The 23,000-nt window shown below is 47.8% G+C and overlaps 1 long non-coding RNA gene across 2 annotated transcripts in view; it reads left to right on the top strand.

Moving 5' to 3' along the window:
• The first annotated feature begins 5,269 nt into the window (after nucleotides 1-5,269).
• LOC138247332 (uncharacterized) overlaps nucleotides 5,270-23,000 on the top strand; it is a 112,707-nt gene continuing 94,976 nt past the window's right edge. The window contains exons 1-3 of one of the 2 annotated variants that reach the window (XR_011194448.1): nucleotides 5,270-5,663; nucleotides 9,715-9,813; nucleotides 11,696-11,827. This is a non-coding gene — a long non-coding RNA (uncharacterized lncRNA). The remainder of the gene's footprint in view (nucleotides 5,664-9,714; nucleotides 9,814-11,695; nucleotides 11,828-23,000) is intronic. The other variant, XR_011194447.1, reaches the window with a different exon arrangement.

Genomic DNA, 23,000 nt, shown 5'->3' with positions numbered 1-23,000 from the left:
TTTTCCGTTAAGGAAAACGGGCTGCATTACAAAAAAAAAAAAAAAACTGCTTTATTGAAAAGCAGTCACAGACATGGTGGTCTGCTGTCTCCAGCAGGCCACCATCCCTGTGAGGGCTGCCATTCGCGAGGGGGGTCGCAAATTGCGACCCACCTCATGATTGTTCATGAGGTGGGCATTTGCGAAGCCCTTGCGAATCACAGATGGTGTCAGGGACACCATCCTACATTCGGATTTGCGACTCGCAATTTGCAGGTCGCAAATCTGAACCTACCTACATGTGGCCCCAAATTCTTAAAGAAAGTCACAAAAGTGCACCCATGGTATATGTCGTACCCTTATAAAATATTTGTGAACTGTATTTTAGCATGGGTAAATACAATGTGTAGATTTGCTTATGTAAAAATCTATTGAGCATTTGCAAGTTCATTTTCCCTCCAGCCACTTTCTTCCCAACCCTGGATGAAGTTCTAATTCTGCCACTGTCAGGAGTAAATGTCCAACCTTTCTTATTATGGGAAAATATTAGAGAGAACCTGGTAAAAATCTTTAAAACATGCATGTTAGTAGGTTTGCAGACTCAAAGGCATTCCAGCACTGGAACTATTGCTTACTGCTTCCTCCAGCCCCAGTATGCAGATCTGCAGAAAGGTGGCAAAATAAGGAAATTGCTACAGTAGGGATTGAAACTGCAAGTATTCAAGCCCTACTATGGTAGTAGCCCTGGCATAATCAGAGAGGCTATAATCAGAGCACTTACATAATGAGATTGCTGCCATAATTTGTCGCCACACTACATGGCACCAAAGGGACAAGTAGATCTTTTTACAGGACAAGTAGATTTGAGAAGCAACCTGTCCACTGGACAAGTAGATATTCTAATAAATTCCACACCCCTGGCATCATACCCCAATAGTCCCAAGACCTTGCGCATGACCATGAGTAATTGGAAGGGGGTTACCCCCTTTCCATCCAGATGCTTAAAAACGGGGCCTACTTTGTTCGCACTCATACCCCACAGCTGGTTTCCCAGACGCTACGGGCATATCTCTCTCACTGGGTATCTCTTCAGCATTACTGCTGCTCCTGCTCCCGACTGATCTGTTTTTGAGCGGCGCAGAAAGACATTTGCCCCGTCCTTCTCCACACAGACATCCTTCCATGTCAATGCCTCCGATGCTCCTCTCCCCAACAACACTGATACTCGGAACACTCCAAAAAACATCCATGACATCAATTTTCCAAAAAGCAAGACCTCCCATTCCCCCACACAAAAATCCGGCAATCCGAAAACCAATTCTTTCAATAATTTAACTGTAACAGGGCCTCTGTTCCGGACCCTATCGCCAACCTCCCTGGCCCAGCCTTCCAGCATTCTTCTTTCCAGCTCTCCAGCCGACGGTGGGTACCCCCAAAGCAATTTACTCAGAAACCCAATACCAGCTAATTTCCCCGCGATGGTCATCCTCGACTGTCCCCTGCCAATCATATCCAAAATGAACTGCACCACATCCTCCACTCTTTCCGCATTGCTCTCCAGCCGCTGCGCCCCTGACTTCAGAAATTCTTGCCATGCCCGCGCGTACGCCCGCTGCGTGAAAGGCGCTAAAGAATTCACCACCAGGAGAAGCATCCTCCTCTGCCTCTACTCCATAACTCCAGTGGCATCTCCGTCCTGACCAGTTCCTCTTCTATGACCAGCCCAAGGAACCTCCCACACTGCACACGAGACAAGGCATCCGCAATCTCATTAGTCAGCCCAGGTACGTGCCTCCCCCGAAATGCAATATCATGTCGCAAGCAGCCTAAAACAAACACCCTCAACAATTGCAGAACTTGGGGGTCCCTTGCAGACTCTCTGTTCACAACGTGCACCTCCGCCAAATTGGCCACGTGAAAAACAACTTTCTTATGCTGCAGTAGCTGTCCCCACACCCACCGCTACCACCAAAGGAAATAGTTCTAAGAAGGCAATGCTCTTTCCCCCTTGCTTCTACTCCTCCGGCGACTCTTCCGCATACAATTTTCCCACCCAATAAATGCCAAAGCCTGCCGCGGCTGCTGCGTCCAAAAAAATTTGCGCACTCAACTCACATTCCTTCCTCGCCTGCAAATGAATTCCATTGAATTCCTGCAAAAATCTGCACCACATTTGCAAACCCTCATTCGTTCCCACTGACAATCGTACATGGTGGTGTGGCAACCTATGTCCTGAGAGCGCGAACTCCAGTGACCTACAGAAAGTACTCCCTGCTCTTACCACCCTGCCTGCAAAGTTGAGATGGCCCAAGAGCACCTGAATTTCTCGCACTATCACCTTTTTCTTGCGTAACATGTCCTCTACCGTCGCCACCATGGTCACTTTTTTGTCCTCCGGCAAATGGGCCATCATAGCCTCCGAGTCAAGCTCGACCCCTAAAAATGACAACTGCATGGAGGGCCCCATCGTCTTCTCTGGGGCCAGGGACACACCCAGTTCCCCCATGAGTGATGTAAATTGGACCAGCATCTCCGCACAGTGCCCTAAACTGGTGGGTGCTGCAAAAAAGAAGTCATCTGAATAATGTGGCACTGCCTTGTGACCTGTAACTTGTGTAAATACCCATTGCAAAAATGAACTGGATCTTTCAAACAAAGAACAAGAGATGGAGCAACCCATGGGCAAGGCCTTATCAACGTACGCTGTCCTTCAAATTGAATGCCCAAAAGTTTGAGGATGCACCGGCAGAAGCCTGAAGGTGGACTTAACATCCGTCTTTGCCATGAGTGCATGCGCCCCCAATGCTTCCACCATGACAATGGCTACGTCCACGGAGGCGTAGGACACCTTTGTCAATTCCTCCGGTATAAAATCATTAACTGACGCACCCTTTGGCCACGATAATGTTGAATGAGCCGAAATTCCCCTGTTTCTTTTTTATGCACTACTCTTATTGGTGAAACAATGAGGTTGTCCAGGGGCCAGTTGCCGAACGGGCCTGCCATGTGACCTTCCTGGACCTCCTTCCTAAACTTCTGCCTCACTACCTCCTCCCTTCCTCTAACTGACTTCAAGTTGTCTGCCCACCGTCATACCTGGGTACCCCAAGTTAAACCCCTGAGCAAACCCCTCCCTCAGCAACTCCACTTCTTCTCTCCTGTCATATCGATCCAACCAAACCCCCAGCCACTCCAACTTAATTGGAGTACAAGCCCTTTCTCCCAATCCCTTGTTCCCCTCTCCCCCTTGGGGGCTGCCATCCTTTCTGTGGCCTCCCACCCAAATCGCCTTGTCCTTGCCCCAATCTGCTAGTGGAAGGGGCCACGTTTCCATAACAGTGCACCAATGCGTGCCTCCCTGCGCATTTGGAGCATTCATGCTTGAACTTGTAATATTCCCTGGTGCGCAACCCTCTATAAAAATCCCAGCAGGTCCCCAATTGGGTTGCACCTGACCCTATGGATGCGCCTTGTCCTCTCCCTGCTGCCCTCCCCCTCCCCGGGTGGGACGATCTCAAAAGGGGCGATATGTGAAGGGAAGCCCACTGGCCATAAAAATGGTCTTACCAAATTTCGTCACGTCCATCGTGTGATGCCACAGGTCAGAGTCAATCTCACCCCATTGCACCTCTGGCTCCGCCGCCATGCGTGCCCGAAAATCCTTGTCGTACTGAGCCCACGAGTACCCCCTGTAATTCAGTTTCGGCTTTCTAATAACATCAGAGTCAAAAAAGCCGCTGTCCAGTTTCTCAATTGTAACCGGAAATTTGGGACTCTTTTGCCCTGACCTCCCTGTGGAGCAGCTTTAGCATCTCCACGTACTCCCTTTCCATATTTTTTCCTTCGTCGCTAGCATGAGGTGAGCGCCTAATGACTTGGCAGTACCCATATAAGGTAAATTCTTGCCCTTCTTGGACTTCTCCTCCTGTACCCCCCTTATTGTCGCCCCCTCTTGTCTCACCATGGCCTACGTCCTTGTCTTCTGTCACGTCATCCGTACTCACCCCAACATCAACCAAATAACCCCTTTTTGTAAGCGGGCATCCCCGCCACTGCCCTCTTCCTTGGCCCCAATGGCCACAGACACCATTTCCGTTACTGCACCACCTTCCTTACCTGGTGCCAAGGTCGGTGGCCGCTCCTGTACCTTCTGCCTAGCCGGTAGGGACTTCCCTTTCCTTGCCGAGAACTCCTTGGTGCGCTCCTACACTGGTAGCTGCAATGACTTAAACACATCATTAGGGTGACCCCCCCATTTTTTTGCCCCCCACCATGCCATCTCCTCGTCCCCCCTGCACTTCTCCCTAATCTCTCCTTCCTCCACACTCTCTTCCTCATAGTCCAACCAGGTTTCTGTCCTCGTCACCATACTCACCGGGCGCAGACATCCCGTGCGCCTCCTCCTGCGTTTTTGGGGTGTGGCATGTCACCCCTGCATGTGGCTCGTGCCGAGGGGCCACATACCTTCCTCTATACCACACCGATGTAGTAGGACGCTGTCTCTTCAGGATCGCGATGTCAGTGGGCAGACAACCCCTACGGTCACACGACCCCAGAGGAACTTCCTTAGTCTGCCCTGGCTGCGCCGACGTCTGCTCTAGAAATGAAATCCAGCTGGCCGCTCGTGGCCCCGCCTTCACTTCTCCCCAGGGTTGCGGAGTCGCACTTGGCTCCCTCAGGTCCCACCGCTTCACTCCCTTCTCCTCCTGCCAACGATAAGAAAGGTCCGATGTGCTGGCGCCATGTCTATTGCCCACGGCCTCCAGGTCCCTCCACTGCCTGACCACTGCTCTCCTGTACCCTCTTCCCTCTTCCTATCCCCCACCTGCCCTCCCTAAGCATCCCTCTCCCCTTCTGTCCTGCCACTGCCCCTGCCAACCCCCACATAAACCCTCTGGGAGAGCCTTACTGTCAAATGCTCCTGCCCCTCTAAATCTGGACCCCCAATATGGCCCCCTTCATCACCATTCCCTTCCTCCTTCCCATCGCTCCATATTAGCATAGTGGGCCAGTGCTGGGACTCAGGTATTTTGTTCTCTTCCTTATGCTCGCCTCCCTCCCCCTCACTTCCTACTCTGTCCCCCTAAATTTCCACCCCACCCCTCTCACATCCCATCTCCTCCTCCTCAGTCCACTACTCATCATCCCTGGGGAAAGCAAATCCAGTGCTTGCCTCGCTCTTCCCTGCCCCACGGAACGCATCTCTACTGGTGCCGCCCCTCCCCTTCCCAGCCTGTACGTGGGCCCTCTTCTGTACCCTGCCCACCTCCTGTTTGCTCGGGGCCTCCCCTCTTCGTGCCGCAGCCCAGGCCGTTGAGGGGGATCCCAGGGGGAAGGGGCTTACTGACCCCTTCCCCCCTGCCGTCGCTTCACTAGGCCCTGCCCCCTCAATTCCCAACCCACCTCCGACACCGATGCGGACCCCCCTTCCCCACTGCCCTCCTCCCTCCCGGAGGCTGCTCTCTGCCACGAGGGCGGCCTCCCCCTCTCACCAGCATCCCAGGACTCCTACTCCGGCGCTGCGGTAAACAGGCCCAGACTGTCACAGCCACGCCGCCCACCACTCTGCGCGCAGGCCATGCCTTGGCCAGCATGCCCTCACGCAGCATATCCATGAGGCCGACCTACCACAGCAGCCGCACCGCCTCCTGGACCAATGTTTCAAACATCATCTTCTCTTTGAGGTACTTCTGCTCCCCAAGCGTGTCGCGCTGTACTGCCTCCCACGCTCCGAGTACTAAGAACAATGTCTACCGACCTCTCACTGCTATTGCCGTCCAGTATAATAATGCTATGTAAATCTCCCTTGTGATCCTAATATTGGTTTATTACTATTATTATATATATATTTTGGCTTTTTTGGTTGGTTTTTTTTAGTCACTTCTAACAAAACCGCCCTACTGAAAAAGTTCCCTGCTACTAACCGCCAGCCACGGGTCACCTTCCAAAATAGTGCCCGCACCTTAAAATGGCATCTACATATACCTAATAAGGTAGCCCACAAACGTAGCCAAAATCATAGCCCAAGTCAGTTGAGCTGTACCACCTCCCCAAGCCTCCCTCCGGTCGACAGTCCTCCCAAAGTCCGCTATGTGCGCACAAGCGAAGTTTACAAACCAAGGCAATGTTGCACCAAAAAAGAGATTTAGGGACTGATTCCCACGCATGTAAACTGAGGTCATAAATACACAAATCAAATGTTTCTTCAGCCGTTGTCGTTAGCCTGGATTTGCAAAAGTGGACATTTTAAAGTAAAGCTGGCACTGATTTTCAGCACTTAGAGCTCATCACAGCATAATGGTTATACTCATGTGCACAGCGCAATAATGGAGGTAGGCATCAGAAACTTAAATATAGTATGACACAGTGAAAAACACTCAAAACCGTCAATGTGGAGTCAGGGCTTTACCTTAAATAGACAAAGAGGTTTCTCTACAGGTGGTTAAACAGACATGCAGGGCCTTCAGAGAAACCCAGGAGGCACTAGTGCTTTTTTGGGTCAATATACAATCTGCAGTGTTTTTATAGTGCCTACATGCTCGGCACTAGATTTACTATAACATTGTCCTGATGTTATCTTGAGGATAGAGGATCTTGGTAACTCGTCAAGTCCCTTGATACTTGCTAGGCCTTTTTTCCAAAATGGATCCAGGTTTGTGCAAAAGGCACAGAGGTTGGGACTCAGCAATGGTGCTGGATGAGTTAGAGAGGTGGTACAACATCCCTCCTCCACATGAACGAAGAGGCTTTAGGAAAACGGGGACAGTTTTACAACATGAACTTGTGCCAAAATAATTAAAGATATCAGTAAACTCTATTTTACTCTCAAATTATGTCCAAACTTTCCAAGGAATTTCACAAAAAATACATTTTTGTACACCCCTAGTTAAAGCACTCAGTTATAGCTCTTTGAATAATATTTTGCAATATCACATCTAATCCAATGCATTTATTTGATATATCATAAGCCATATATCACTTTATGTTATATTACAGCATTTCAGTAGTAATTTCTAATGACGGAGATTAATTCTGGAATTCAATTCATCACTTTTTTTCTATTTTAAACATTTTGAAGGGCTCTATGTCCCAGCACATCAGTAAAATTTAGTATTATTGTTCCCATCACAGCATGTATTATTGTTTTTGTATTTGTTATTGATCAGTTTTTCACTTCAACAACGTTTCTGCTCTTACACAAACATTCAGTAATTGGTGGTTTAGATTTTCTATTTGTCACACAATTTTTCAAATTAAAATATTAAACATTTTTGGAGCTGCATCTGCTGTACTATGGGAGATGAGGGTGTAAATCAATTTACCATGGGTCACACTAGAGTAGTATCAGGAATAGAAAACGAAATGCATGCATTATCAACAAATGCAGCATGAGTGAATGAATCTAGGCGTTATCATTAACAGATCTCTCTGTGAGCTCTGGGTACTATCAGGAAAGAATTCTGAGTGAATGTGTCATTTTTCAAGATCATAACATCGAAGAGGAGTGGGTATTATTAGGAACAAGAGTGCATAGCCAAACTGAGTACTTTAACTAAGACAGTTCTGAGTGATTTGTGGGGCCTCGTTATAAGCAACCTCTTAATACAGATGGCACTTTTAATAGCAGTGCCTGGCCCTATTAAAATGAAGGGTTGTGTGGAAACACTGTGAATCTGATAGTCTGACCCTGCAGACATCTTCAAGTGAGTCTCTAGGGACAAATAATGACTTACCTGAAGAATCGGACAGGGGACTGGGAACTGCTGATTCTTCCATCAAAGTCCCAAATGAAAATTCTCTGGTACATCCCTCCTTTCCTAGAGTTCCTGGTACCCGCCAATATTGCTAACTGCGGGGGCAGAGTTACTAGGAGATTTACCATAACACTCGTAATGAGGGCCCTTGTATTCAGAAACTGAGCCTGGAGTCTGGGTAAGAAGAGTATGTCAAATTTATCTGTAAAAGATATACTCTATAATGTAATAATTGATTAGGATCTTGATCTCAGTCTAGTAAGGCTTGGCGCATGAGCTTCCTCGTGTCTAGTAGTTTTCAGGCCACAATAAAAATGTCAAGATAGCTCTGGTGATTAATGTTTCTACTGGTGAGAGATCATATTTTGTCTAGTGGCAGTTTTGACTCATCATAAAGTAGTGAAATGTATGTCAGAGAGAGACTACGGAGACAAGAGTGCACTGTGGGAAAGTGTTAATGAGGGAATTTATGGAGAAATAGGCCATTGGAGGTTGCCATAAAAGACTATTGCACCGAGGGCCACCAGTGCTAAAGCTGGCCATTTGAAGTAGTATTATAGGAGTACTGCTTATTGTGCTCATAAATGCCTTTGTGACTCTGCTCTGAAATGTCTAACTCCCTATTAGTAAAAGTAAGAAGTGGGTGCAGACTTTTCTGCTTGCATAAATTCTGTATTAATATTTCCCCAATACTCTCATTCGATTTCCTGTTATATCTTTTGGGGCCAATTAGGAAAGACACGTAAGAGCCTGTGAAGTAGTACTACAAAGCAATAATGAAGTAGTACTGCAAAGCATCAAAAACTGGGGACTGCGGAACAGAAAGCATTTAGGGGCCGATGTTGTTCCAATCGCTTCATTAGGACAGATGAATAAATTGCGCAGATTCCACCATGGACTCTGACAGTGGTACTAAATATGAAGGAAAATAAATTGATGCTGTGGGAAAACTCTAGTGTTTTGCAGGGGCTCCTCCGTTAGGGCGGAGGAGTGTTGCCCCCATCTGCCAGCAGCTGCAAAACCTTTACTAGAAAATAATAATAAACTGCGTTTATTATCATTTTCTTGTAAAGGTGCGGGGCCACGGTGGAGATGAGCAGTGGGGGGGAGTGCACAGCACTCCCCCACAGAGTGCATGTGTGTTTGGCCAGCCGTCTTGGGCCAGCTAAACACACATGCACAGTAGACTGTCTCCAGCCCGACACTGCGTTGCTGGGCTGGAGAGAGCATGCACAGGACCTTCATGTGGATTCTTTCTGCCAACCTCACTCTACCCTCATTCACTAAGAATTAAAGAGAAATCAATAACCTTTGAGGTGAAAGAGGAGAAATAAAGAGATGTCCTTTTAGTGGCTGAACTGCACAAAGAGAATGCAAAAAACCTATGTGCTGCCATGAGCTCCTTCTGCCAGGATGAGGCTGCGCTGATTGAGGGCTGTCGCTCTGGTGCATTGCTTTAACGAGAAGAGGGCTGTCGCCCTGTGCAACGCTGTGACCTGAAGGGGACCAAACTCCTGTGTGCGCTGTTATGAATGCCATATGCTATGAGGGGGCTAGTGAAGAAGTGAAAGGGTTGTCATCCTGGAGCAGTGTGCAGGTGTGAAGGAGAAGCAAGCCATTACCTGCAGAAGAAGAGCAACGATTCCAACTACCCAACAATTCGGAAGGATCTAAGACCTGACATTGAATACAGGGAGGCTCACTGCAAAGGCAGCGGAGTACCTCTACTGGAGCATCTAGGGCACTCCGACCCGCCCCTCCAGCTAGAGCGGGCAAGACTGCATACTGGGCTGTCAGACCTGCTACAGCAAAGAGGCACTTTAACCTTCCGAAAGCCATCATGGAAGGCGTAATAGAATTTTGTATGTGGTCTTTTATTTATTTGTTCTCACTCTTTCTTTTCTCTATACTGTGTTTGATTTTGTCTCTCTTTCTCAGGTCTTGTCTTGTTGTTATATGATCTTCGTTTTTGTTTTTTCAGGTGTTTCCTAACTGGGTCTTCTTATCCATTCAGATAGTCATCTCGACTTTCCGCCAATGAAAATATCGGAAGAGGGAGAAAGAAGAAGCCATTTAGAAGGCACGTTGGTTGATCACTGACACCCTGTTCCCCTGTCTTCTTTCTTTTCCTCTTCTATCTTTTTTTATTTTCCCTGTTTCTCATGTTTCCGTGGCCGGTGCAGTTAGTGCAGATTTACTTTCTTCTCGCCTTAGTCGGATTTTCTTTCTTCCTTTACCTCAGGCCTCAATACGGTCTTTTCGTTTTATAGCTAGTTTTGTTTCTTTAGTTAGTAATGTGCGCCCCTATTCACCACGTGCCTTCCTTGGTTTACCTGATAGTGTGCCTTTTGTTGTGTTCTCCCAACTCTTACCCCCCTTTTTATTCATTAAGGCCCGTATTTATACTTTTTGACGCTAAACTGCGCTAACGCAGTTTAGCGTAAAAAAATGTTGCGCCGGCTAACGCCATTCTGTAGCGTCATGCGGGCGCAGTATTTATTGAATGGCGTTAGCCGGCGCAAGCAGACCGGCGCTGCCTGGTGTGCGTGGAAAAAAACCACGTACACCAGGCAGCGCCGGTGTTGGGAAAAATGGCACTAGGGCGTCTTAAAAATGGTGCAAGTCAGGTTGACGCAAAAAATCGCCTCCACCCGATTTGCGCCATTTTTAACGACGCCCAGACGCCATTTACATGACTCCTGTCTTAGTAAAGACAGGAGTCATGCCCCCTTGCCCAATGGCCATGCCCAGGGGACTTATGTCCCCTGGGCATGGTCATTGGGCATTGAGGCATGTAGGGGGGCACAAATCAGGCCCCCCTATGCCAAAAAAAAATATTAAAAAAAATAATAATACTTACCTGAACTTACCTGAATGTCCCTGGGGTGGGTCCCTCCAGCCTTGTGTGTCCTCCTGGGGTGGGCAAGGGTGGCAGGGGGGGTCCCTGGGGGCATGGGAGGGCAGCTGTGGGCTCATTTTGAGCCCACAGGTCCCTTAACGCCTGCCCTGACCCAGGCGTTAAAAAGAGGCGCAAATGCGGGGTTTTTTGACCCGACCACTCCCGGGCGTGATTTTTGCCCGGGAGTATAAATACGACGCATTTGCGTCGCAGTCATTTTTTGGGATGGGAACGCCTACCTTGCATCTCATTAACGCAAGGAAGGCGTTCACGCAAAAAAATGACGCTCTTTACTCATACTTTGGCGCTAGACGCGTCTACCGCCAAAGTATAAATATGGCGTTAGTTTTGCGCTGAATTTGCGTCGAAAAAAACGACGCAAATTTGGCGCAAACGGAGTATAAATATGCCCCTAAGTGCTTTCATACTCTGTAAGTTGTTTTATTCATATTACCTCCCCATCCCCAGTACACACCCCGTACCTGATCTGGCCATGTTCTTCCTAGAATGTGGCTGGCTCCAGCGTGTCCTCTCCCTCCTCCTCTGTCTCCTAAGTTCACCGTAACTCCGTCTCCTGGCTGCGGTTCCCTTCTGGACAGCCGCGTCACACTGTGTCTGTGTCATAATTCTCCCTCTGGAACTAGCGGCTCACCGTCTCCTGGCCGCGCTTTGTCTTCTTGTCTCCGCGTTTCTCAATCTCCTGGTGCTTTTGTCTCTCCTTCGCTTCTCTCTGCTTGCTTCCCGTTACGCTGTACCTCCTTTTTTCTGATGCGCTCTGTGTCTTCCCGGCATTGGGCGTTTTGATGGTGCCCCGCCCCTTCCTGCGCGGACTCCACAAGCTGAAAAGTGCCCCGGGGTACTTCCCTCTCAGCCTGGCACATGGCGTCCTACCACATTCACTCCCCCTAGAGAGTGGCTGTTCGAGCCACCCATTGGATGGATAGCGCGATTAAAAAATCTGCATTGGTCAGAAGGGAACCAGGGGAGTGTTGTATCTGAAATGAAAAAGATTGGAGTGATAAGAACCATCGAAGGATGCAAGAGTTTGTTTCTTTGTTTTTAGAAAGCCAAGTCAAAGGGCTGTGGTCCATGAGGAGGGTGAAGGTCCTTCCCAGGAGATAATAGCGAAGGGATTCCATGGCCCATTTAATCGCAAGGCATTTCTTCTCGACAGTAGCATAATGCTGTTCTCAAGGTAAGAGTTTCCTACTGATATAGACAATAGAATGATAGTGTCCATCGTTCCCCTCTTGGGACAACAGTGCTCCTATTCCCTGATCCGAAGCATCAGTTTGTACCTGGAAGGGTTTGTGGAAGTCTGGGCAATGCAAAATGGGTTCAGTAGTCAATAAAGATTTTAAGTGATGGAAACGCTGTCTCTCTAAGTTGTATAACTGGGATTTGTGATTGGGCCGTTTCTTTTCCAGTAGGGCAGTAAGGGGGGCAGCAAGGTTGGAAAAATGGGGAATAAACTGCTTGTAGTAACCCACCATCCCCAGGAAGGCTCTAACATCTTTTTTGGTCTTTGGGACAGGAATTTGAGTAATGGCTCTACCTTCTCTATTTGTGGCCTAAAGGGTCCGTCTTCTATCACATACCCTAAATAATTAATTGCATTCTGTGCTAAGTTACACTTCTGCGGGTTGGCTGTCAAACCTGCCTGTTGAAGTGCCTCTAGTATGTGTAACAAGTGTGTTATATGATCTTCCCAAGTCTCACTGTATATGATGATATCATCTAAGTAGGCTGCTGAATAGGCCTGAAAGGGTCATAATACAAAATTGATCAACCTCTGGAAAGTGGTGAGAGCTCCATGAAGTCCAAAGGGCAGTACAGTGAACTGGTATAACCCGGAGGGAGTCGCAAAGGCTGTTTTTTCTTTATCATTTGTTTCTAGGGGAATCTGCCAGTAGCCTTTGGTTAGATCTAGAGTGGTTAGATATTTTGCCCATCCTAATCATTCTAGGAGATCATCTATCGAGGCATGGGATAGGTATTGAAATGGGAAAGGGAATTCACTTGTCGGAAGTCTATACAGAATCGGATAGAGACGTCTGGTTTGGGGACTAGGACTATAGGGGAACACATACCATCTAGTGCTGTCTTTTAATTGACAACATTGAGAAGCAGTAAGATTAGTACCAAAATGGGGCACATTTTCTTGCTCAGGGTCAGAACATATAGGAAACATAGGAATATCAAGCTCAGAACAGGTAGTAATATATAGGTTTTTAATTTGATAATCTTTTCCATGCCACTCCTTTAGGAGATTAATGTGATATATCTGGCTTTTGCCTGACCCCTCAGGTATTTCGATTGTGTATGTCACTGGGGTTATTTGTTCAAGTACCATATATGGTCCCTGCCAATGGGCCAGTAATTTATTCTCTGTGGTTGGTACAAGGAATAAGACTTTGGCCCTCATTATAACCCTGGCGGTCAGTGACCGCCAGGGCTATTGTGGCAGTAGTACTGCCAACAGGCTGGCGGTACTGCCTGCCTCATTTCGACCATGGTGCTTCCGCCATGGTAATACTGCCGGGACCGGCGGTATACCGCCACGGCGGTCCCGGCGGTCATAATCCGCTGGGGATTTCCACTCCCCTTACTGCCAGCCTGTCCATGGCGGTAGACACCGCCATGGAAAGGCTGGTAGTAAGGTGACTTGGGGTACCCCTGGGGGCCCCTGCACTGCCCATGCACTTGGCATGAGCAGTGCAGAGGCCCCCAGGCACAGCCCCATTGCGCATTTCACTGCCTGAATTTTGGGCAGTGAAATTCGCAACAGATGCTACTGCACCCACTGCACATCAGCATTGCTGCTGGCTCTATTACGAGCCGGCAGCATAGTTGATGTAACTTTTCCACTGGGCCAGCGGACTGTAACACTGCTACTGTCCACTGACCCAGTGGAAAAGTCGAAATAGGGAGCCAGAACTACTGCCAGCACTGGCGGTAGTCTGGCGCCGCAGCCTCGGCGGTCTTCCCAGAAGACCGCCGAGGTTGTAATGAGGGCCTTTGTGTCCTATGGTTAACTCGCGAACTTTACTACTCAAATCGTAATGAGCTTTTTGTTTCTTCTGGGCCTCTTGTAGCTGTATATGGATGTCCTCCCACACGGTATGTAAGCTGTCTTGTGGTTCACTAGTATATGTGAATAAGTCTTTTGTTTCTTCCTCGGTTTCCTCCCATTGTTCGGGTAACATTTCTAACATGGTCTGTGGCTGACTTCCAAATAGGAGTTCAAAGGGACTATGCCCTGTGGAAGACTGTGTGTGTTCGTATGGCATATAATACCCATGGTAACTTTCTATCCCAATTTCTACCAAAATTTGTGTCAAAAGCAGTGCAAATGTGGTGCTAAAAAAGTTTACATTTGGGCCTGTATGCATTGAGCCAGGAACCAACGGTCATGCCAGCAACACACAGCAATGACTGCTGCTTTTGTGACAGAAATGATGGCTGCTTTTGTGAAAACCCTCTGGTTCCAAATAGTACAGCACTTTGCGTCTGCATGCAACAACATCACAGAATGTGTTGATGGGGGAGGGACTATGTTGTTTGCAGAGTGTTTTGGCATGCCGATACTCTACACATAAACATGCTTGATATGTATATGCTTAGCCTGCATATAATCTTTCTCAGTTGCACTTCCTCAGTATTTTATACTATTCCTGAGCTCTTAACCTAGTTGTGAAACTCATGCTTTTTTAAAGCTTTTTTATTATAACTTATCAACATGCTGCACAGTAGACACAAAACTGTACAATATAGCTTACAAACATTGGCAAAACCAAAAGCTCTATTCACTATTATGGACCCTGAGGCAAAACCTGTTGGCTATGCCACTGCTTGTTTTTTAAAAATTATTTTTCCAGTGCTGGAGTAGTTCTAAAATATTGCAATTGGAAAGAAAAAGCTAGAGATCTGGGTGTGAACGTGCAACAGCCAGCTTTACCTGGTGATTAATAGTGAAATAACAGCACAAGAGAGCAATGTGACCAACCACTGAAATGACATCGAACTTAACCAGAGCGTATGGTACTAACGAAACAACAAGAGAGTATCAACATGAAGAGAATGTGAGAGCAGAGTCAAGTCTGACAATGTAGGAGGGATCAGACGTGACAATCTGAGTATTATCATATGTTGAACGAGACCATGTGCTACAACAGGTGACAGCTTAGAAAAATCAAGGCCGTGACAACTTAGTGAGGGACACATTCAGCTTCACAGTTTAGGGGAAAGATTCAGTGAGAGACAACAGGGTGGGGGAGAGAGGGCGGAGAACCATGTGAAAATATGAGTCACAAAGGAATGGATGGGGAAACAATTTATCAATGTAACCAATGGTTGAAGTCACATCGGGCCTTACGAGTGAAATAACCACAGCACTCCTTGAAGGGGTAAAAGGCCGCTTTAATAGAGCAGGTCTGGTAAAATACAACCTTGGCATAAAGCCTCACAAAACTACCCAAACCTCACTAATACAAATTCATCACCTAAAACCCCTCCCCCTCCCTCTAAAATGACCCCACCTCACTACCTCTTGTCCCATCCCCACCTTGACCCGACCAACCCATTAACCAATCTGTCCTGCATTGACGTTCTCCATTTACCCTTGTCTGTGAAAACCCCCTGCCGTGTCCTCTTTTCTGATCTACCCCTTCCCCACCAAAACGCACATAACCAAAACCAGACCTGACTATCAGCGGCGAAAACAAATAGCTCACCCACCCAACCCAAACAAATTGCCATACCCATACACAATTGATAAGCCACAACTAAAAGACCTGCCCTGTTAAAACCAACATTGCCACATTACAACTAATGAAAACAAAAATCGTTATGTATGACTACCAAAATTCCCCCCCCCCCTTAACAAAACATTAAGAAAAACTAAATCTATTCGGGTGGGCGGGAGGGCACGAAGACAAAAACGCCCACTGGGTGTGACAAACGGCCAAAGAGGCCGCCCACACCCAGCCCTTGTCTTTTATCCCCTGCCCTAAACCACGCCCCTTCCTGAAACCCTGCCCAATCCAAAACCGTGCTCGTGGAGCAATCCACTCCGGCCCGATAAACCCAGGGGGAGACAGGGCAAGCCCTTTGCTCCCCCCAAGTCCCCATAAGGCCTTACGAGTGAAATAACCACAACACTCCTTGAAGGGGTAAAAGGCCGCTTTAATAGAGCAGGTCTGGTAAAATACAACCTTGGCATAAAGCCTCACAAAACTACGCAAACCTCACTAATACAAATTCATCACCTAAAACCCCTCCCACTCCCTCTAAAAGGACCCCACCTCACTACCCCTTGTCCCATCCCCAACTTGACCCGACCAACCCGTTAACCAATCTGTCCTGGATTGACGTTCTCCATTTACCCTTGTTTGTGAAAACCCCCTGCCCTGTCCTCTTTTCTGATCTACCCCTTCCCCCCCGAAAGGCCACCCAGGAAAACCCGAGCAGGCGTTTCCCTGCCCCACCAAAAAACCTATCTACCTATCCCATAGACGTTCTCCCAGTAATTCGGCAATACACAGCCTAAGCTCCAACAAATAATGCTCATTTCCCAAAAACGATAAATGCACACCATCCTGTCGAAATAACTCTACATCAGAAACCACAATGTTCTCATACGTAAGAACTGAAATACCCTGAGCCTTACAAAAATTCCTCATCTCCCTGTTAATCTTCCTACGCTGCTTCTCAATCCCTCTAATTGAATGAGCACCCCTCCACACTCTTCTCGGCACCAAACTCGTCCAAACGTTATGCGTCCCTGACCAGCGTCATTTAATCCTAACTAAATCTGACTTCATCACCTTCAATAAACCAATACCTGACAAGGCAACTATGTCATTCTCCCCCAAATGTAAAACCAATAAATCAGGACAAACCCCTTGCTCCATCCGTTTCACCAGCACATAGAGTAACTCTCCCCATCTCATTCCACTCTTTCTTACCCAACTAATCTTTATCCTTGCCCCATCCAGCCCAAGATGACTCCCAAAATGCCGCGATGAAGCTTGTTTCTCTGCCCAGCGAACAAAAGAGTGTCCTACAATCCAAACGGAGCACACCTTGTCGGGACCCCCAACACAACCTACAAGAAAAAATATGTTAAGTAAACCGCAATATTACTATATAAGAACAAACCCTTATAGAGCTAAAAGAAAAAAGAAAAAAAAGGAGAGAGGGGAAAAAGAGAGTGGGTAGGGGGAGAGGGAGGGGAGAGGAGCAAGGAGGAAAAAGGGGGAGCAGGAAAAGAAAATAACAGATCCCAAGAAAAAACGCCTCCGAAGAAATCTACTGTTTAAAAGAACGCACATACCTCTGCAAACATCTGGATTTCCATCTGCCCAATTGTTTAATTGATTGGTCTGATTTACCTTGTCTCCTCGCCTCAATTGCAGCCCCAATCCGAAAAGAAGGAGTGCCATAGCTACTAGGATCCAAACCCAACCTTCGAACCTACATTCTCAACACCGCTAAAAACTGAGATGCTAACAAATGCGACCCATCTTCGTGAACAAATACAAACCTTGATGATTGAGATAATTCTGAAGAAAAAGCAAACCAACAAAGAACTGGGCAATCAATAGAATGTTTAGCTTCTACAATCACTTCCTGGCCCCTCCCCAACTGATCCCCTTTAGAAAAAGGCAACCATATCCCAATGACCCCATCACCGACTCTCACATGCTCATAAAGAAGACCCTCCCTCCTTCTTACCCCCAACAATTCAGAAATGCGAAATGCACCATGAAAAAGCCAAGACATACAAAGAGAAAATAAACGTACCTCCCAAACGGAAGAACAAATGCCACCCAAGTTACCCAACAAGGACCTCAACATAGTAGACGTAATAGGACGCCGTCGGTCACGCCTTACCCCCCCCGACCTGGCCCATCCAGCCAAAATCCTCCTACATAACTCGCCTTCCATTGGATCATAACCCCAAAAATACTTACCATAAAAAGAAACCCCCAACAACTTACCCGATATCGTAACTGCCGCCAAACCGGCCTCAATCTGCTGCATAACAAAGTGCACTGCATCATGCTGTCTCCTAGAAATCACATCACTGCCACCCAAACGACGTACTGCACCGGAATTCAAAAATTCCAACCAAGCCTGAAAATAAGTCCTCCTCGTCGACGGAGCTACAGACTGCTGAACGAGCTCCAACATTTTTAATCTCTTAGATCCCACAACTCCCCAGGTATGGCCGTCTTCTGGACATCCGCTCCCGGCGCCAAGCCACGGAATCTCTGCCACTGGAAACGAGACAAGGCATCAGCGATGTCGTTATTGATACCAGGAACATGACGAGCCTTAAACAGTATACTGAATTTTAAACAACACAGCAAGAAAACCCTCAACAGCTTAAGGACCTTCTCATCTTTTACTTTTTGAGAGTTGACCAAATGCACCACAGTTTGATTGTCCACATTAAATATGACATTCCGATTGGCCAAGAATCGGCCCCAAACTGTCAATGCAACTACTAAGGGGAAAAATTCCAAAAATGCAATTCTAAATTTAGCATGCTTCCAACTCTCAGACCAGGCCTCCGCTGCCCAATGACCATCCCAAAACACACCAAAACCATGAGCTCCGGACGCATCTGAAAATATCTGAATGTGCCAAAACCAATCCTCATCCTCCACAAGCATCGTCACTCCATTAAAGTCCTTCAAAAACACAATCCACATCCGTAAATCGTCCTTAACACATGATCGAGGACGAATGTGATGATGCGGCAAAAAGGCACTGCGCATAGCAAAGCCAAGTCTGCGGCAAAACGCCCTGCCAACCCTTACCACCTTACATGCAAAATTCAAATGACCCAATAAGGATTGTGCCTGACGCAATACCAACTTAGGTTTCCTCACTGCTTCCTCCAGCATAGCAATCAACTGTTGTACCTTGTTCTTAGGCAGCCTCACTTCCATCAGCACAGAGTCCAATTCGATGCCCAAAAAATTTAGGCACGTATCTGGGCCTTCCATTTTCTCTCTCGCCAGCGGGACCCCAAAAGAGGACATCAAACTCTGAAATTCCTGCAAAGCCCTACCGCAATCGCCTGAGTTAGCTCTCCCAACAAAGAAAAAATCATCCAAATAATGAGTCACTGATCTGCCACCGCCTGTAAGTGCGCCTTAGAGGGGCCGCCCTGGACCTCACCAGGCACCTCGCCCGATAGAAACACCCGCTGACGTGACGAAACTGGTTCCTCAAATTCTTCGTCATAATCAAGTAATTCTTCCTCCATGGAAGCCAAAACAGCACCAGCGCCCCGGCTAGTGGATGGCTGTGATTCATCGTCGCCAAACGTCTCCCCCGAAGTCGGGTAAACCGCTCCAGGTTTAACCCTCCCTTCTAACCGGTGTAATGAAGGCGCCCTGACCTTCACCGGCAAGCTCTGCTCACCAACGATCCGCCCAGACCGCTGGTGAATCGCCTGCAACCCATGTTCACCCGAAACATGGGACGTGTCACACCCAGAGGGACCCTCCCCTACCTCAGGTTGACTCAAATCCAAGCTAACATGTGCTCTATCTATAGCACCAGAACTACACCTCTCACCACACACCGTACCTTTTAAAACATTCCCATCCTGATCCACTAGCTCAATCTGCTCACCCAATTGGAGAACGGCCTGATTACTTATCCCCCATGATTGCACTCTATACAACATAGGACTAACCACTCTAGGAATTAACTGCATGCAACTACCACCCTTCCTTCCACTTAAAACTAAATTACCTCTCTTTCCCTTGGCTAATGAACAAACCTGACTCACCTGAACCTCCTCCTCCTCGTCAGAAATAACCACCACATCTTCTTCAATACTTGATACACAAGCGTCTGCTCTCGAGGACACACCCGACCTCCTTCCAACCGAAAATGCCGACTGCTGAATAAATTCACTGGGCGCCGCCATCTTGGACGTGCCCTCTAACGTCCTTTCTTCTGAATCCTGCCTCCCGCGCTCGGCGCTTGTTTCTAGAGGCGCGCAAGCTTGTTTTTTCAATCCGATTCGCACATGCGCGAATCGAATCTGAGCCCCCATGCGGCCTCGCCTCGCCACCGCAGCCGCATTTCCCGAGCCTCTGCCTCCCTCTGCAATGCACGTAACCAACGACGATCCCTGCCGCCTAGGCAGTCTAGAAATACCCCGTCTCTTAAGACCACACAACTGATGTCCTGGTGACCCCACATCCCCGACGTCTACATTAACAGGTGAGCGCGCTACCTTCCTACCGGTGGCACTCTTCCCACAAAATTTCTTCCCTGCCCTGACCGGTGATGTACAGGCTGCCACAGCAGCAGAAACCCCTTCGGCAGAAAGCCTTTTAGGCCTTCTTAAACCCACCCAAGCCTCCTCCAAAACACCTTCCCTTAACAAATCCTCACGACCTTCATCATGCAAAACCTTTAGCGCTTTCACAACTTTGCTAGGTTCCATGGCAACCAAACAATTATAATCGTACTAAGAATAAAGCTAAACTCCGCCTACAAATAAAAATTACCGCCCCAACACTCACTACAACTCCTGACAGAAGCACCACTCACGAAGACAAAAACGCCCACTGGGTGTGACAAACGACCAAAGAGGCCGCCCACACCCAGCCCTTGTCTTTTATCCCCTGCCCTAAACCACCGCCCCTTCCTGAAACCCTGCCCAATCCAAAACTGTGATCGTGGAGCATTCCACTCTGGCCCGATAAACCCGGGGGGAGACAGGGCAAGCCCTTTGCTCCCCCCAAGTCCCCAAAGGGCAGTCATCAATGTGGCATGAACTCCAAGACCTACAGTTTCTAGAGTTTGGTTGTATAGGGGCTATATTATAGATAAGCGTTTAAACAGATTTACGTAATTGTGTGCAAAAACCCCCTTCTCTCATTGACTTCAGGGTATGTTCGATATCAGGGATACATCATGCCCTCACTCCAGGAACAGCAAGGCTCCTTTCCTTGTGGCCCTCGCCTAGTATTTGTTTGGTCCCAATCTGTGTGTGGCTGCTAGGTGTACACCCGCTCAAAAGTAACGCCATTTCCTGAGGCAAAGCTGCCGAGGTTCTGTTGCTGAGCACTACTCTCCCTCCAGGCTGCTCTGCCCACTCCTTTCTTTACTGTCTTGATCCCTCACCCCACCTCTCTCTGTTTCTCCTTGCTTCTCCCCGGTCTCTCTGTGCCTCCTCCTGTCTTTCTTTGTTGCTCTCCTTCGCCGCATGTCTTCCTCTCTGTTTCTCTTAACAGCTTTCTCTGTGTTTTTTCGTCTCGCCCTGCCTTTCTGTCCCTCACCATCTCCCTTTCTATCTACGTCTCACACCAGCTTCTCTGACTTCCTCTGCGTTCCTGTCTTTTTTGTCTCTCTGTATCTTTCACTCATTCTTATCCTCTCTTTCTGCCTCTACCCATGCTTCTGTCCCTGCACCTCCATATCCCTCGGATTCTGTTTGTGTCCCAGTCGCCTTCCACTCTTTCGCTGTCTCCCTCCCCCTGTTTTTCTCTGCTTCTACGTGTATTTAGCTTTCTCTCTCTCTCTACTCTTCTCTCTGCTTTTCTCTATCTTCCTACCCTCCTCTGTATTTCCATGTCTCTCTCTGTAGCCGCCCCCTACTGATGCCTTACTCGGCCACCCTATTTCGTTATATGTGTTCTCTTTCCCTCTTCGTGTCGTCCTGTCTTTCTCTGAATTTCTCTTTCTCTCCTTGTCTCTCTGCTGTCTAGCTTTGTGTTTCTCTGTTTTCTTCCGGTTATTGCTCTGTCTCTATTTCTTCAATGCTCTCCCTACATCTCCCCTCAGCTCCTCTCCTTTCTGTCTCCCCCTCTCTCTCTGCATCTCTTTCTCCTTCGACATTTTTCTCTGTCTCTCCCTGTCTTTTCTCCACCTCTCCTTATCTCTCTCTCTCTATCTCTGTTTCCCAGCCTCACCTTATATTCGCGTCTTTCTCTGTGTATCCCTGTCTTTCTCCACCTCTCCTTGTCTTTCCCTGTTTATTAGTCCCTCCCTATTAGGAGCGCTGAGATCTCTAGCACTGCCTTCCCGTCTTTCGCTGTCTTTTTGTCTCTCTCTCTCTGCGTCTCTCGGTCTCTCCATAACTTTCGTTGTCTCTCTCTGTCACTCCTGGACTTTCTCTGTCTCTCTGGGCCTGTCTCTGTCCTCATCGTCCTCTGTCCTCAGAGTTTTTGTGCCACTGTCTGTCCCTGCAAGCAGGGGCGGAACTGATTTTTTACCAAGACTTTGTCCCACTGTTTAAGAGACAGCGTGTGTTTTCCGTTTGTCCCAGCATTGGTTAGGACATTGATGTGTTATGGTCACGAAGTCTACCGGCATCTGCGGGGATTGTTCTCTCGTTTGAAAAATGATAAAAGAAACTTTGCATTGTATATACAGTCTGCGTAAACTGGCTGAAAACACCATCAGGCAGTAAACAACTGATGTGAAGAACCGTTCCAGTAACTTAGACCATTTGGCTCCAGTTCTTGAATTTTCCTTGTGAGGGAGCCTTCTGTGTAACTCAGCAAACCCTGGCGTATTTCACGCAGTTGGCATACATCCATGTGTCCGTGGTTGTTCTGACTTTTGCCGGGGTAAGGTTACCTTGCTGTGCACGCGCGGTTCACTAAGGGCGGCTATTTGTGCTTCACTTACTCAGTTCACCACTGGTGAACACTTGATGAATGGCTGAAGCGGAGCTGTGCAGCTGAAGAAACTTCCGTGGGATGTATCTTACAGTGGCGAGAAGGAAATGAAGGTTATTTAAAACTATGCTGCCCTTCTGACAACAATGCATGGAAACTCCGCCCCCACCTGAACAGGTGAATCTGCCATATGAGTCATATGAGAGTTCCTGTCTTCCGGGGTTAGCTGTAGCTCAGCGGTTCCTTCTGAATTTCACAATTACTCTGTGGTCCAATCCTTCGGGGTTCGTGTCCCGCGGGCGCCCTCTAACCTTTTAATTATAGTAATACTGCTTTTGAAGAATTTTAATTGATTTGCATTTTAGTCGAAACCTGTTGGTTGAGCTGCTTGTGTAAAACTCCAACTTTCTCTTTTTTGAAGAATAGAAAGCCAAAGCCCTGTATCCGTTCGTCAGCATTATATGGGATAGTTGCAGAGGGACCTTTGTTTTTAACAGCTGGCTGACCAGCATCTCCAGAAGGGGTCCGGGTGAAGCCCGTGACCCGTCTATTCCTCCCACTCCTGCCCCTTTACTGCTTTCTCCGCAGCTGTTGAATGCGCCAGAGGAGGCACAAAAACCAAAAACAGACACCGTACGATGCTATGCACAACAATTCGTCTAAGTACCGTTCGGTCTAAAGCAGTGTTGTTTGCTTAAAATGTTCAAAACT

The sequence above is a fragment of the Pleurodeles waltl genome, chromosome 7 (genome assembly GCF_031143425.1).
Source record: "Pleurodeles waltl isolate 20211129_DDA chromosome 7, aPleWal1.hap1.20221129, whole genome shotgun sequence".
NCBI classification, from domain to species: domain Eukaryota; kingdom Metazoa; phylum Chordata; class Amphibia; order Caudata; family Salamandridae; genus Pleurodeles; species Pleurodeles waltl.
This window is presented reverse-complemented; position numbering and strand designations above follow the sequence as displayed.